The sequence below is a fragment of the Lampetra fluviatilis genome, chromosome 41 (assembly GCF_964198595.1).
Source record: "Lampetra fluviatilis chromosome 41, kcLamFluv1.1, whole genome shotgun sequence".
Lineage (NCBI taxonomy): Eukaryota > Metazoa > Chordata > Hyperoartia > Petromyzontiformes > Petromyzontidae > Lampetra > Lampetra fluviatilis.
In genome coordinates, this window is record NC_136315.1 from 2,135,699 (window position 1) to 2,150,622 (window position 14,924).

The 14,924-nt window shown below is 47.7% G+C and overlaps 1 protein-coding gene across 3 annotated transcripts in view; it reads left to right on the forward strand.

The window, feature by feature from the left end:
- The window catches only part of LOC144946428 (tetraspanin-15-like), a 261,100-nt gene that overhangs the window by 228,083 nt on the left and 18,093 nt on the right, over positions 1–14,924 (forward strand). The window lies entirely within an intron of this gene.

Genomic DNA, 14,924 nt, shown 5'->3' on the forward strand with positions numbered 1-14,924 from the left:
TAGTACAGCAAGTGGGATGGGCAGGAGGACAGGTAGGTGGTAGTACAGCAAGTGGGATGGGCAGGAGGACAGGTAGGTGGTAGTACAGCAAGTGGGATGGGAAGGAGGACAGGTAGGTGGTAGTACAGCAAGTGGGATGGGCAGGAGGACAGGTAGGTGGTAGTACAGCAAGTGGGATGGGAAGGAGGACAGGTAGGTGGTAGTACAGCAAGTGGGATGGGCAGGAGGACAGGTAGGTGGTAGTACAGCAAGTGGGATGGGAAGGAGGACAGGGAAGTGGTAGTACAGCAAGTGGGATGGGAAGGAGGACAGGTAGGTGGTAGTACAGCAAGTGGGATGGGCAGGAGGACAGGTAGGTGGTAGTACAGCAAGTGGGATGGGAAGGAGGACAGGGAAGTGGTAGTACAGCAAGTGGGATGGGAAGGAGGACAGGTAGGTGGTAGTACAGCAAGTGGGATGGGAAGGAGGACAGGTAGGTGGTAGTACAGCAAGTGGGATGGGAAGGAGGACAGGGAAGTGGTAGTACAGCAAGTGGGATGGGCAGGAGGACAGGTAGGTGGTAGTACAGCAAGTGGGATGTAAATCATCCGTACAGATGTCCAGGCACTCTCCGGTTTCCTCCCACACACCAAACACTTCGTCATAAATTCGGCGAAACTTCCCAAGGTAAAGCCATCCTTACTTAGGGCTAAGTAAGATTTTTTTCTGGGTAAGCAAGGCATTATCATTATCATCGGCTTTAATTATGAGAAATATAATTAGTTTTTTTATTGCCATAGGAGACTCCATTAAAATGCATTCTGCCTTCATTAAAAAAAATATCAGATTGTATATTTTAATTAAATGTTTTAAGGAACAGAAGCCCTTGCTGTTGGGTGCATGTTTATACTCCATATACAGGCGGGCATGCAATTCCCCCACCGTGTTATCAGGTCAGCCAATCAGTGAACTTTGTCAATCGTAATATAAATTTATAGCCAATGACCATACTTGCTCTTCCTCAGTGTACCGGAGTCTCTAAATCACGTTACTATATCATCTTGGTTATCTATCTTGACATTAATTGTATTGTGATGCTTTGTAAATGTGGCGTGGGGTACAAGTACGGTAGTCGTGTCCCTGCTTCTAAAATATGTCAATCCTGTCAGAAAAGAGCTCAAATATGTCTCCACAAAGACAAAGATCCCCCATATAACCACAACAGGCTGTTGGGGCAAGTGCTGTTGAAGGTCGGGACACGGCACACGAGGGGTGGGCAGAACCACGCCTGGTCGCCTTTGTCTCCCGAGTGGCGATGTTTGCACATTGCACCAGGTTATCATTTGGGGCCGAGTAGACCTAGGAGATGCCCAGAACCGATTTAAATATTCGCCACTCGTGTTGACCGTGAGTGCGATACGCTCACCGATACACTGCAGCAAAGACAGACATCCCCCGTGTAGCCTTAACAGACTGTTGTGGCAAGTGCTGTTAGCGAGCACCTATGAAGGCCGATACACTGCAGCTCCCACACTCACTCACACACATTCAGACCACTCGTCTCCATTGTTCGTCTCGAGCCAGTGCTGGAATTTCCACGTTCCTATGGTGGGGAACAGTTTATCTCTGGTCAGCCACGATTGCCTTCGACAAAACGTGTTGCTCAACTCCAAATGAAATGGCATGGTGCCAACTTTTTTTTTTAATATGGCAACACCCATTACGATATGATCACGATGCACCACGGTGCAATTTGGGTTTATCGAGCGTCTTCATGCGGCCACATCGCCCAAGTGGCCGAACGGAAAGAGCGGGCACTTTTACCACCTGTGGGCCTTCACGATGGACATCACGATGCTTATGAAAAACAAGAATATAGGTTTTACCCTGTCTGGCAATAAAACTGGTGTTAAGATGAACCTTATGGGGTAACGAATAAACGGAAGTTAAAAAGGCTTGTGTTGCGCCCGAAACGTCGTGATTTGTTTTATTTTATTTTATTTCCAACTACGTGACTTTACCGAAAGAACCAAAGAGTATGGATTCCTGCAGTCACGAACGCTTCAAATCAAGATACAAATGTAAATGTATTTATTTATTTTTGGCGACTCCGTCCCACCGCGCACATTAACGCCGCGACCCACCTGGAACGGATCGTTCTGTTGTCGTGTCCAAGCGCAGCAGCGAGGATGAATGCGCAGAAGAGCTGAACAAGCGAATGCACTCCATGCTCGGGTATGGGCAGGATCACAAGTCTTACCCAAAGCTGCTCAAACTGCCTACACGACTTAAGTCCTTTATTTGTCATCACGGTTTGCATAATACAGTGAAACTGCCAGAGGTGGGACAAAGTCATTGTTATGCAAGTCCAAGTCGAGTCGCAAGTCATCAAATTCATGACTCGAGTCTGACTCGAGTCCAAGTCACATGACTCGAGTCCACATCTCAGAGGTGGGACAAAGTCATTGTTATGCAAGTCCAAGTCGAGTCGCAAGTCATCAAATTCATGACTCGAGTCTGACTCGAGTCCAAGTCACATGACTCGAGTCCACACCTCTGGAAACTGCTCTCTTATCTTCATGATTATTTGTGACCTACCAATGTCTGCAGACAGGATCAATCGATGACAATTCTATTACCTGCAGATATTTAACAGATGAGATGCGTTGCACCGTTAATTCCTCCTGTTTGATAATACTTCTCTTGTCCGTATGCATCTGCAGATAGTTTTTTTTGCGGTTAAGCCATAGACCCCACATACCGCTCGTATCAATGCGGATAAGAGGAGCGGCGACCCACTACTCTGTAGAGCAACATTGGTATAAACGCTTGTTACAATATGAAAAGCGCATTAAAAACGCGTACTATTTTATGTACTGTTTACAAAGTGTGTTCACAAATCCACACTGAGAAACACGATGATCGACAGAGGGGTATTAATTATTTTTTCGATAGTGTATTTAAATAGAGGTACTGCAGGTTAGTAGTTTTCAGTTTTAAAGGCATAGTTTAACAAAACAACACTTGCCACCATCCTTCAAACCCATTGGTGAAAAAGAGCAAAGTGTTTGTTTACATTATCATATAATGTTTATGCGAGAGCCGGGGGCTTATGGGACCCCGGGGTCCCGCCGTGAGGTCCAGATGTTCAAACAACAAATACATAACCTTTTGCAAGGAATCATATCTGCATTAACCACACGTACGTGAACACGCAAACAAACATGCTCTGACACTGGTGAGACTAGGCCATGAAGAAGGCTGTCTCTGGTGTAGGCCAATCAGTGTCAAAGACAACGCGTAAATGATCAGAGCATGTTTTGTTTGCATGCTCACCATAAGTACGTGTGGTTAATGCAGACTTGAATCATTGCAAAATTTATCTATTTGTTGTTTGAACATCTTAACACCACCTGTTTTATTGCCAGAAACGGTAAAAACCTACTTTGATACTGGCAAAAAAAGGTCCCAAGATATCACGATGCTTCATAGATTTTCGGCTCAGGTCGGATCAGCAAAGTGTGCCTCGTTCACCCGACACTCCACCCGACACTCCACCCGACGCGGCCAATCAATGCAGTTTGTCCCGTCAGCCGACGTCCCATTTTATCACCGCTTCGGCAGCACAAACCGGTGTTGTTGTTGTTGCCGCCGGAGAGCAAAGCTGCACGCGTTTAACAACTGGGTAGGGACGTGTCGCTTGTGGCTACAGCCGGCATCATCAGGCAGATGCCAGAACTGTCTCGCTTGATTTATTGATCGGCCGTGTCGGGTGGAGGAGGGAGTGTGACACACAGCGGTTGTTTACTTACGCGAGCTGACCCCAAAAAAATTATCTATTTTTAAATCGGAGTGGGCACATTTATTGTATTGAGATAGGTAGTCAGGCATAGGCAAACTAGTAGGGTCCTGAGCCTGAGCTTCGTTGAAGAGCAGCACCCCAGCTTGAGATTATTTGACCTCAAACCTCATCATTGCCTTGAATGAAGCAAAGTCAGCCAGAACGTCGATATCATCCTTTCTTACGATTGCCAATAAAAGCATTAAACTTTCCGCTCGTTGAGAGTCACTTATGAGGAGCGGCGTCGCACATGAACTGAGCCCGTCTGCGTTTGTTTGTTTTAGAATGGATTTGTATTAATCAGCAGATCCGTGCTCAAACAAGCGGCTGTTTAACACAAACACGCGCGCCGACACGGAGAGCTCGCTTAATTGCACGTGAGCTAGCGAGCGTGCACTCTGCTCACGCGGGGTACGATAATGGATCACAATGCAGTGCGGTGGCCTATTCATAGAGGATATTAATAGGGGATATACATTGGTGCCATTTGGGATGCTGCCACGGAGGTGTAATGGTCAGCACGCTGGACTTACAATCCAGAAGTCGCCGGTTCGATCCAGTCTCCTGGAGCGGCAATTGAAACAGCGGTGCAAGTTTTCTCAGGATCCCAATTTGTACGTAGACTGGAGGAATCCGACGAGCTATGAAGATCTTGTTCACAGATGTCCTGTAAATTCCCCCCCTCCTCCTCCCACCCCCAACGACCGCCTCTGCCCACGCAAGCGGTATGAACGGGTTCGTCGTGGTTAGTAGGTTCGCAGGTCAGCGTGCCGCGGGGTCAACGTGCGGGTACTTCCCACTTCTTCCGAGATGTTTACCCAGGATGGAAGAGTAGGCCAAAATAATCCTATTTAGAAGGCTCTCTTGAATCTCCCTCTAGTTGGAGGTGCTCCTGCAAAAGTAAGTGATGTGAGCAAGCAGTTTCAGGGCTGCACCTTTACCCTTTCTCGCCACCGTGGCACTCAAGGTGGCTAGGAGATGTTGACTACCTCGCCTGGTATACTGGAGGTCGTGGGTTGGATCCCGACTCTGACGTCTCTCTCCCCGTGGTCGTGTGGATTTTTCTCCGGGTCCTCCGATTTTCCCCCCTCCACGTTTAGAATCCACGTGCGTTTAGAGAAGTTGGCTGCTCATACATTTCTACGTGATAAGCCACTTCGTCGAGCTATCATTTGTGGCCAGGTCGCTTCTAAAAAAGGCCTAGGTGGCTCAGTGGGCCGTACCTGGCAAAATAAAAATGTTTTTTTTACGCTGGTGCTCTGCAGTCTGTGCTTAAAACGTACAGCCAATGGTAACAAAGTCAATAAATCATTCCCTGAAGGTGGGGAATGAGGGGACATTGACATTGACAGTGTGCCTCACAACTGTGTGTCTCACAACTTGAATTAACAAGAGCTTTCTTTCCTCGCCCTCCATTCTAAGCAAAGTCGGTGTCCTGACACAGCACCTCGATTATCCGGGTGGAAGAAAAGTGTGTACGTAAAAGCCGAACCGCATTTCGTCTCCGCGCGTAGATAACGCGTACATTTTTTGCCGTCCGTCGGCCGATCCGTCAGCCAAGCAGCGTTTGTCGAGGCGACCAAACTCTGGACCGGCTTGAGTATTCTGGGTGTCATCGGCGGAGTCGGGGCTTGTTTAAACAAAAGCCGTCTGTTCGACAGGCCTGACCAAGATACTGATATCTCCGTGGCGGAGAAGGACCTTGGCGACACGCGGGGGGGGCATCAACAACATTTATTGGCCATGGTGACCGGCTGATGTTTTTTTCCTCCACAATGTGACGTAGCTTCGGTTCTCCGTGTCGGCGCAGTCCACACAGAAGCCCAGTTAAGCAGACACTCTCTCTCTGTGACTCACGTTGGCTCTGGCGGCCACAGTAGCAGCATTTGCACCGTTAAGTTCTTCTCCTCCTTAGGGCGAAGCATAGTCTGCTCCTTCAGCCGTAACGTGGAGTCAGCGGGGGGTGCCCGTTGCCTTAATGGCCAGCAACAGCAGGGATTTCACCACGGGTGTTTATATATTTATTTAACGAGCACTCTTCTTGTTGCAGCCTTTTCTTCCCCCCCCCTTCGACCCGCGGTAATGTTGACAGCAGGCGATCGAAATGCCGCTGGGTTGAATCCCCTGCCAAGGTCGTGGACATTGTTGGCAGGGTTTTCCCGCGTGAGTCGTCCCTGCTGTCTTCCTGCCTGTATAATTAGTCACACGACAGTGAGTTGATTGGCGGGCTTTGCGCAGGATGAATTGACAATTTGTGTTCTTCATTTTATTTAATGAAGAGCCTATTGCGATTCATGATGCGTCCCTTGTACAATAGCGCCATCAACTTTTTAAGGAGAGCTTCACTTATTCTCAAAACGCTTTTTTCACAAGGATCCAGTCTTGGGATGTGTTCCCAATACCCTATGTTGAGTTTTGTCATATTCATGAATAACAATGCGGCCTTAAAATGTATTTCTATAAAACAGGCTATATTTTGGGCAATGGCTTCTTCTTTGTAGCCAGAGAGACCTTTCTATCTCAGGACAAACAATCCCTCAACTCACTTAACGAACTGATCCCCAGCAGGCATCGCATTGTTGCACGCACATCGTGGCTTTTTTCGTGACAACCTGTGGACTCTGGACCGACGCTCTCCAATGCGACGCGTTAGAGCAAACCAACCGTGTCGTTTTGCATGCCCGCCACCACCACCACCACCGAAAGAAGTGTGAGCCCACCTGCATTGCCAGCAATTACGTGCGGGATTTTGAACCACTTCGTCCGTGTACACCGAGCCCAGCAGAGGGTGGAGACGCGGCGCTGAGCTGACCATCCGCACGAATAAACTTTGGCGGTGACATCGCCGCGACGGAATAAACCCCGGCAGCGCCCGTGCCTCTGCCGTTTGAAGTCGCAGAAATAAAATAGACGTCCAGTGGTGAGGCTGTGTGTGTGGGTCTTTTTTAAATCCTTTATATTAAGTTCACTTGCTTGCTTGCTTGCGCGCTTATGACCGTGCAAATCTTTCGGTCGTTTTTTAACCCACTTCCTGTGATTCAATCGAGCTGATATTTTGCACACAGACTCGTTGTGCGTGACAATTTATTTGCGTGAAAAAATATTTCCTAGATTTTCCACTTTTTTGGAAAAAAATAATAATATTTAATTTAAAATACCAATGTGATTAAAATGAAACTCTTACTCAAGAAAAACAGAAATGAATAATAAAATAAAACCGATGCCACGCATATAAAGGTGAAAAACTTTGTTTTTACGGGTTAATTTTTTTCTTCCCCGTCGGACGTAGGTGGAGGCGTTTCCAGATGGCGCAGAGTGGCCGGGCTGCCTCTTTGAGCTCCCGTTGCATTGTGAAGTCACCCTCAGAATAACGAGCTTTGATATTCGCTCGCTGTTATTTGATGTGTCGTTTGGTGGCTTGTTTGAAAACGGACCTGAACGGTCGAAGGGGGGTCTTTTTTTGCCACGGATATAGATGGGCATGGCACAGTTTCTAACGCAAGATGAGCAGGCGGGCGGGGGGGAGGCTGCAGAAAATAGCAATGAAGAGAGGAGGGTGAATTATGGGCGTTTTACCACGGGACTTGCGTTCGCGTAGTTCACTGACAGGAACCGTACATCACATTCAATGGTTTTACGACTGCCAGCTCCAGACTGTTATTGCTTCCATGCACAAATATGACGCGCGTATTCACATTGGGTGAACATTTGCGGGGGGTGGGGGGGCGGGCTGAGAGCTTCATAGCTCATCGGATTCCTCCAGTCTAAATAAAGATTCTGATTCAAAGAAAATCTCGACTTTCAGCTCAGCAAATGTAACAAGCCCCCCCCCCCCCCCCGTGTGTGTATACTCTTCGTGTCACGCTGTCACAGGCAGGGGTTGTGGTAAGTGTATAAAGGGTTTCATTGCTGTGTGAGGAGTCACCACCGCAGCAGCTTGAACTGCGTTGTGGGATCCCTTGGCCACATTTTGCCCATCGCTGACTGCCAAATCCCAGCACTGTATTGTCATTTCCAAGTTGCGGTGGTGGTTGGTGCCTGGCAGTGTAACACCAAGTGTAGCCACTGTTCTCCCGCTGTTTGTGGTGACATTGGCCGATCTTGAGGCTCGTCTATTTGCCTTGGTCATCAACAGAATACTCGGGGTAAACTAACGTTAATATTGATCACGATATCCCAGCCTAGAACTCAAGATGCATTCGACGTGTTTGTGTGCGGCTATTGATGATCAGCCTGTAACTAGAAAACTGGTTACACTTGAAAACCTGATTTAATTACAGATGGCTGCCCAGATTTAGTAATGTGATGACAATAACGTTTAGTTTTAGTTTGCGTCGTCGTTCATGCACATCGCACCTCACACTTGCTGGGGAACCACTGACATGTTGAAAGGCAGCCAGGGCAGTGAGCTGACACCAACAAATGCCCAAGCTCTGTGGTCCTCTGTGTATTAAGATGTTTCCAGCCAATTAACGAGTGTTCATACACGTGCGAGGAAACCGATGAACCCGGAGGAAACCCCTCACGTGTTGCGAGAGGGCAACATCCAAACCCATGCCGATCGTGACCGATGACATTATACTCTTAGGTTTTTTCGGTAAAGTCGCGTAGGTAAAAAAAAATAGAAATAAAATAATAATAATAAATGAAAATAAATCAATTTCTATTATTATTTTTATTTTTTACCTACGTGACTTTACCGAAAAAACCTAAGAGTATGAATCCTTGCAGTCACGAAAGCTTCAAATCTAGAACCGATGACATTCCTCAGCACAACTCTGCTGTACCGCCATCTCCTGGCGAGCTAGGCTGTGGCAACCTGGACGCGCACAAAAGAAAAAAGAGGAACTTGTCGCAACATTTTCGTGCGATCCACCGACCCTCGCTGCCTCCACACCAGAGGTCGCAACCGGGTACCCGATACCCGTACCCTACCCGATACCCGTACCCTACCCGATACCCGGCTACCCGTACCCGTTCGGGTATGGGTACGGGTAGCCGTTTGCGACCCTGGTGCGGCCAGGTACGGGTACGGGTAAGGAATCAAAACCCGTTTGCGACCTCTGCTCCACACCACGGCAATGTTTGCCTCCGTGGATCTTCCACGAGCATTGAGCGCGATGAACCCACCCCGCCTCACGCCCTGCGAGTGAATCTCGCAGAACAACATCAACGCTCGCGCCGATGTGAATTGTCCCAGGCCCTGTCGCAATCGGACGAGTCCTCTCTGTACGGCGGATTTCGTGCGGACCCAGCAACAGGCCCCTTTGCACTTCATCCCGAACGGCAGCATTGTTTGAGGGAGGAGGGGGTGGGTGGAGTGCGGTGCTTTGCGCCTGATATTTAATTCCTCCGGGATTGTGCATTCAACACGTGCGCTCTTCCTTGCCCGAGCCCCCTGGTGTGGTTTTTTTTGTAACCAGGTCGCCTGATGGCCACGGCGAGAAATCTCTCGCCCATGAAAAATACCTCCCAGTGCCCTCGGTGCACGAGATAATTAAGACGAAAGGGCAGAGCGGTTTCGCAGAAGTGGTGTTTGTGTGTGCTTGGTTTTTTTTCCCCCCACTGCTTCCTCCCCCTTGCTTCTGCATTCGTTGTCTGCACGAGAGTTTTTAGAGTTAGCGAGTTTCGTGTGTTTTTGTCAACGTGCGTCTGTGTGTTCGTGCTTGAGCGGAGACCGGGAGTTGTTCGAGGGTTTGAGCACAGCGGCCCGAGCTCAATTCCCCACTCACAACCAACAACGGTCGTGAACATTTGAAGCGGGCCTGGGCCTCTCCGAGGTCGACTTAGCCTCAAACGAGTACCTGGCGAGGTGGTGTTTGCCGCCCACCCCTGTGTGCCATGCCGACCTTTATAGGTGACTTTACCGAAAGAACCAAAGAGTATGGATTCCTGCAGTCACGAAAGCTTCAAATGAAGATTTGTTTTTGCGTTTAGGACAGCAGTCGTGTCGTGAATAAGCACACTGCTCTACTAACCTGGCGACCTGAATTTGATTCACGGTAACGGATAGAATCAGTGACCAATATCTAAACCGGTTGTAGGCCACCATTAGGTCAAGTGAGCTTCAAATTAGTACTTAGAGCAATGTGTTAACATGCACCCTGGAAGCACAAAGGTGGCCGGGCATGGCGCTGGCTACATGACCACTTATATGTCTTATCTTACCAGGTAAGGTCACACACGATAGCTCAACGAAGTGGCTTATCACGTGCAAATTTATAGCGGCCAAATACTGTAAACGCACGATTCTAAATGTGAAGGGAAAACCCAGAGGACCCGGACAAAAATCTACGGGACCAACGGGGAGAGAGACACGCAAACTCCAAATATACAGCAGCCATCAAGGTCGGGATCAAACCAACGACCTCCGGAATACCAGGCGAGAGAGATAACATCTCCTAGCCACCGTGGTGCCCAACATGCATTGCCATCCTTAACGGGTACTCACTAACATTGCTTGGCCTCTGCGGTGTATCACCAGTAAGCGGAGGGGGGGGGGGGAGTTCTTGTATGAACCTGTAACTTTGTGCCCGTGCAGGTTTGATGTGTGCATGTAAGAAGTGCACGCTGATCCGTGGTCACATGCATGGCGATGCACACCGGTGCTTTTGTACCGATTATTAAATAGCACTTGCATATATACACTCGAGCTGTGTCTGAAATTTCACACTCCATTCCTCACCAGGAGGCCAGCAAATTCCTCCCTCATTTCCATAAGCCCCAACCAAACCGGCGTCTCCGTTTCCCCATGACACCATCTCATTCCACACCAAGCCCAAATCAGCCTGAGCACATTTACTGCAATCTTCTTTCGTATGTCGTGGAGTTGATTAATGTGTCTATGCCCGTGTCAAAGTTGTGTGCATAAGCCAGTGGACATCGCAGCAGTAGCCTCACGGTGAATATCTGAAATTTTGCCGGCAAATTATTCTAAGTGTGTAGTGGCGCTGCTATGCGGTCGATGGTTTGAGATTGGTGACCACAGTGGCAATACCGTGGGGCTGCTCTTAAAATTATTAAGCTGCTGATACAGTTTTCATTATTGATGAGCCGCGTTAACGCCGGACCGTGATTTCATTTTCCAACTTTTCCAACGTTACAATCTGGCACACTGCAACCCAACCAAGACAACTTTACCCACAGCTGACATATTCATCGCAAGACGATGGAGTAACTCGTGCCAGGTCAAAATCAGCCGTGAATCTTTGTGGATGCTACACGAATAAAAAAGATGAAGTCACTTGAAGGGAGTGATCTGGAAATAACCTCACTCAGCAGTGGGTTGACTACGGTCAATTATTATTATGGTGCGTGGCTACCCAGGAAAGCCTCACAGATTATCATGGCTCTTTCTCAGGATGGTTCTGCCACGTCGTGTACGGTAGGCGGCAATGATTGCTATGTGTACAGTCGCCTCGCGTTTTACGCTCGATTTACCTAACGCGATTTTGAAACAGCGCGTTGGATTAACCTACGCGTATTTTTTGGTGATGCGTGCACATTTGTTGAAATAACGCGCTGTCGGCGCTGTCGGCCGCGGTGTACGGGAACGCGCTTGCGAGCTCGTCGTTAGGGGGGCAGCAGAAGTTCAGCAGCGATGCTGCCGGAGATGCCGCACGACCACAACGACCAGCACGGGCAGCATCAGCATCTCCCGCTCGCGCGCCGTGTTGAAGATCTCATCCCGCGTGTGATCTTTGTCTCGTGCATACTTTTGCCCACCAATATGTCCGGTAAACGTCCAGCTACATCCAAGGATGGCTCCAAATCGTTCTCGAAATAGGCTGTTACTGTCTTTGATGCGTGTGTGGTAGTATTGGAAATATGTCAAATGAACTGTAACTTTTGAAATATCTTTACGTAAGAATGAAGTTAGATAGCGTCTTCTCCCTAACTCCAACCATTTCATTTATTGCTGATAGGAAAATTACGTTTAATTTACGTGATTTTGAGTTGCACGCCGTTTTTTAAGAACACAACCCCCGCGTAAAACGAGAGGTAGCTATAATTTCAAGTGAGTCATTTCAAACTTGGCTAATGACGCAAGCACACAATGGCCTACTTGTTAACGTCCACACGGCACGGAGAAGTATAATCACTGCAGTAAATACACTCCCGGTCGTGTTATTATGGGCGGCCTCTGGATTTGAACCGTGAACCTCCGCAGAAAGTGGTGAACATGCTACCGGTAGGCCACGTGACCCACACCCCCCCACACCACCATCGATTATGACTGAAAGCACAAAGGTGCAGTGATGCAGACGGTGAGATGATACAAACACGGGGGGGGGGGGTTTGTGCTTTTGACAGGACCAGAACCTCATTGCGTTGACGGAGATGCGGCGTACGGAAAAAAATCGATACAGAGCAAATTAAGATTCAAATTGAAAATGCAGAAGTACATGGGCAAAAGATGATCGCAGTGGTACGGGTGGTTGGCTTGGCCTGGTAGTTTGACAGGGGGCTGATTAGAGGCTCAGTGAGTGGCACTTGGAATCATAGAGGGGCTGGGAACGATAACATTCAGAAACAAATGACACCACACAATTGTCCGTTTGTCAGTCCACTGCAGGATGAAGGTCTCCCCACATACCATGTCAGTCATGGTGGTTGATTGACCAAATCGCACCAAGCTGTTCAGTGCAGGCTGGTGAATGGGACTGCCAAGGGCTGGTTCAGATATCACACGCCATCTGATGTAAGCCATGGCCAGGAATCAAACTCAGGTTGCCAGGTTCGTAGCCGTAGTACACTAACAATGTGCCCACTACTCCCTCTATACTTTACTATAGCGTGATAAGGCTGTCATTCCTCTTTTGAGTTAAGAAATGTCACCTTGGAGTATCCATAGATGACCTTATGGTTAACCGCAAAGAGAAACCAATTATAGCCGATCTTAGTTTGAATCCTGACACAAGAGTGAATGTGATCTTACATGAGTAAAAACGTAGATAAGCAGACAATACGTCTCCTTCACAAGTCTATTTCTCCACGTAAAGAATACATTAAAATATGTCTTGCACAAGCCTTCTGGAAGTGCGTCACTTTCAGCTACATTGTCAGAAGGCAAACAAACGCTGAACCGGTTTTGACACACAGCGTTTACTCATCAGACTCAGCATCGCTTTGAGTCATGACGTGGACAGGTGGAGATTGCCCAAGACAAATTGCCCGCGTGTTAATATTGTTATTTTAATATTCCCCACGATGACGATGAAATGCATTTGTTTGATCTTGCACGTGTGATTGGCACAGGACCTAGCATCACCACTGTTTACCATTTTTATTACAAACGGGCTGTAGACTATGTGAAAGTAAACACTGGATAATAAATCTAATCTACTGCAACTGTGTTGGGATGAGCTTTTGTCGTGGCCCTTGTTACTTTGGGATAAAATTCCTAGAATTTGTAAGAAGTAATTTTCAGATCAAACTTCGACCAACGTGTATGTTTAAAGTTTTATTTGCTTCGAGCTACAATGCTTTTATTTTACTCTTACACAGTAAGCAAAGTACAAGAAGTTCTATCCATTATTTAGTTTCTCCCTGGTTGGAGTATACACACACACTCATAGGTTGTTTACAGCTATAGTGGATGTGTGTGCGCTGATCAGCATAGACAAAGATCACGATTCATCATTATTGACAGCTGGAACAAGCGCCTCTGGCGTAACGAGTGGTGGCATTCTCGTTAGGAATCTTCGCTGCAATCCCAGCAACAGTGGCTTCAAGTGCTGGCCACGAACAACACAACTGGAAATTGGTGTGTGTGTCACGGGCATTCATACCTAATCACATTTTTTGCACTATTTATACATGGCCATAATCTCTTTCATACGCCCTTGTAGCATTGGGCACTCAACCTCCAGTTGGAAGGTTGTGAATTCAAATACTGGTCAAGAGTCCACTCAGTACATCAGCCCTGCAGAGTTGATCATATGAATTCCACCATGTGGGAAGTCACCAGTGTGGTTCTGCTATCGAGATACTGGCTCCTGTATGTATGTATGTTGAACTTCTCTTTTCGCATAGGAATTTTGCATAGGAATGTGGAATTTCCACCCAATAGTTCATGACCACCAAATGTGATTGGCACTGCTGCATTCTCATTTCACGGGAGAGACACCGTGACTGTCACTTGTAATTACAGTATTAGTTTTAGCAATTTCTTTAAAGCCAATTCTACCTGCTTTGACATACGGATCAGACGTATCATTGACCGTCAAGAAAAGCAAGTGGGCCTGAGCAAGGACCCATCGCTCGAAGGGATGGCGACCGGTTGTTGAGAGTAGCAGTGGAGCGACAGCCAAAGGGCAGGACGTTCACCGCGAAAGGCGAGGGAGGCGATGAAATCCGCTGTTGCATCGCGAGGCCGTGAGACATCGTGATGGCTTGAGGAGGCCTTCATCCTGCCGTGGCCATAGATCTTTGCTTCTGACGGGTGGGAGACGGTCGCCTTGACGCGGTGGCCCCACCTCTGACGTGTGTTTTCATGTCACGTTGAACACAACTAGTACCGTCCATCTTGGCGAAATGAATTCCGCCCTTTTAAGCGCCAGAAAGCGATCGGGTGAGGTTCCTTCAACGGAGGAATAGCAAAACGACTTTCTCCAAAAGCCCTCTCATAGCGAGCACACCTCGACATTGGTATTTAGCTCCCGAAAATATTACCGAGTGCAAGAATATAATTGCTTCCAGTAATGATTAATTTGATTATTCCGGAGGTGGTGATGAAAATAAAATGCATTTTGTATAGACTGTCATTTGGGTAGGCGCAGTCCTGTGCTGTTTATAAATTAGACTGTGTTCTATTCTTGCATATGGAAATATATATGTTCAGGAGCTGAACGCCGATGTTGAGGTTTGATCGCCACGAGAGGGCTTCAGGAGAGAATTTGTGCCCTTTTGCTGGTTATTCCTCCTTCATTGAAGGAGCGGAGACTACAATGGTTCACTATACGGCCCATTGCGTTGGTTGCAGGGCCACAATCGCACTTCTTCTTTCGTATGGATTAATAGCAGCAGATTAAATATGTCATTTTAGATTTGGTATCCACTCAATCGCCCCGTTCAGGCGCAGAGTGGCTCAGCATCCACTCCT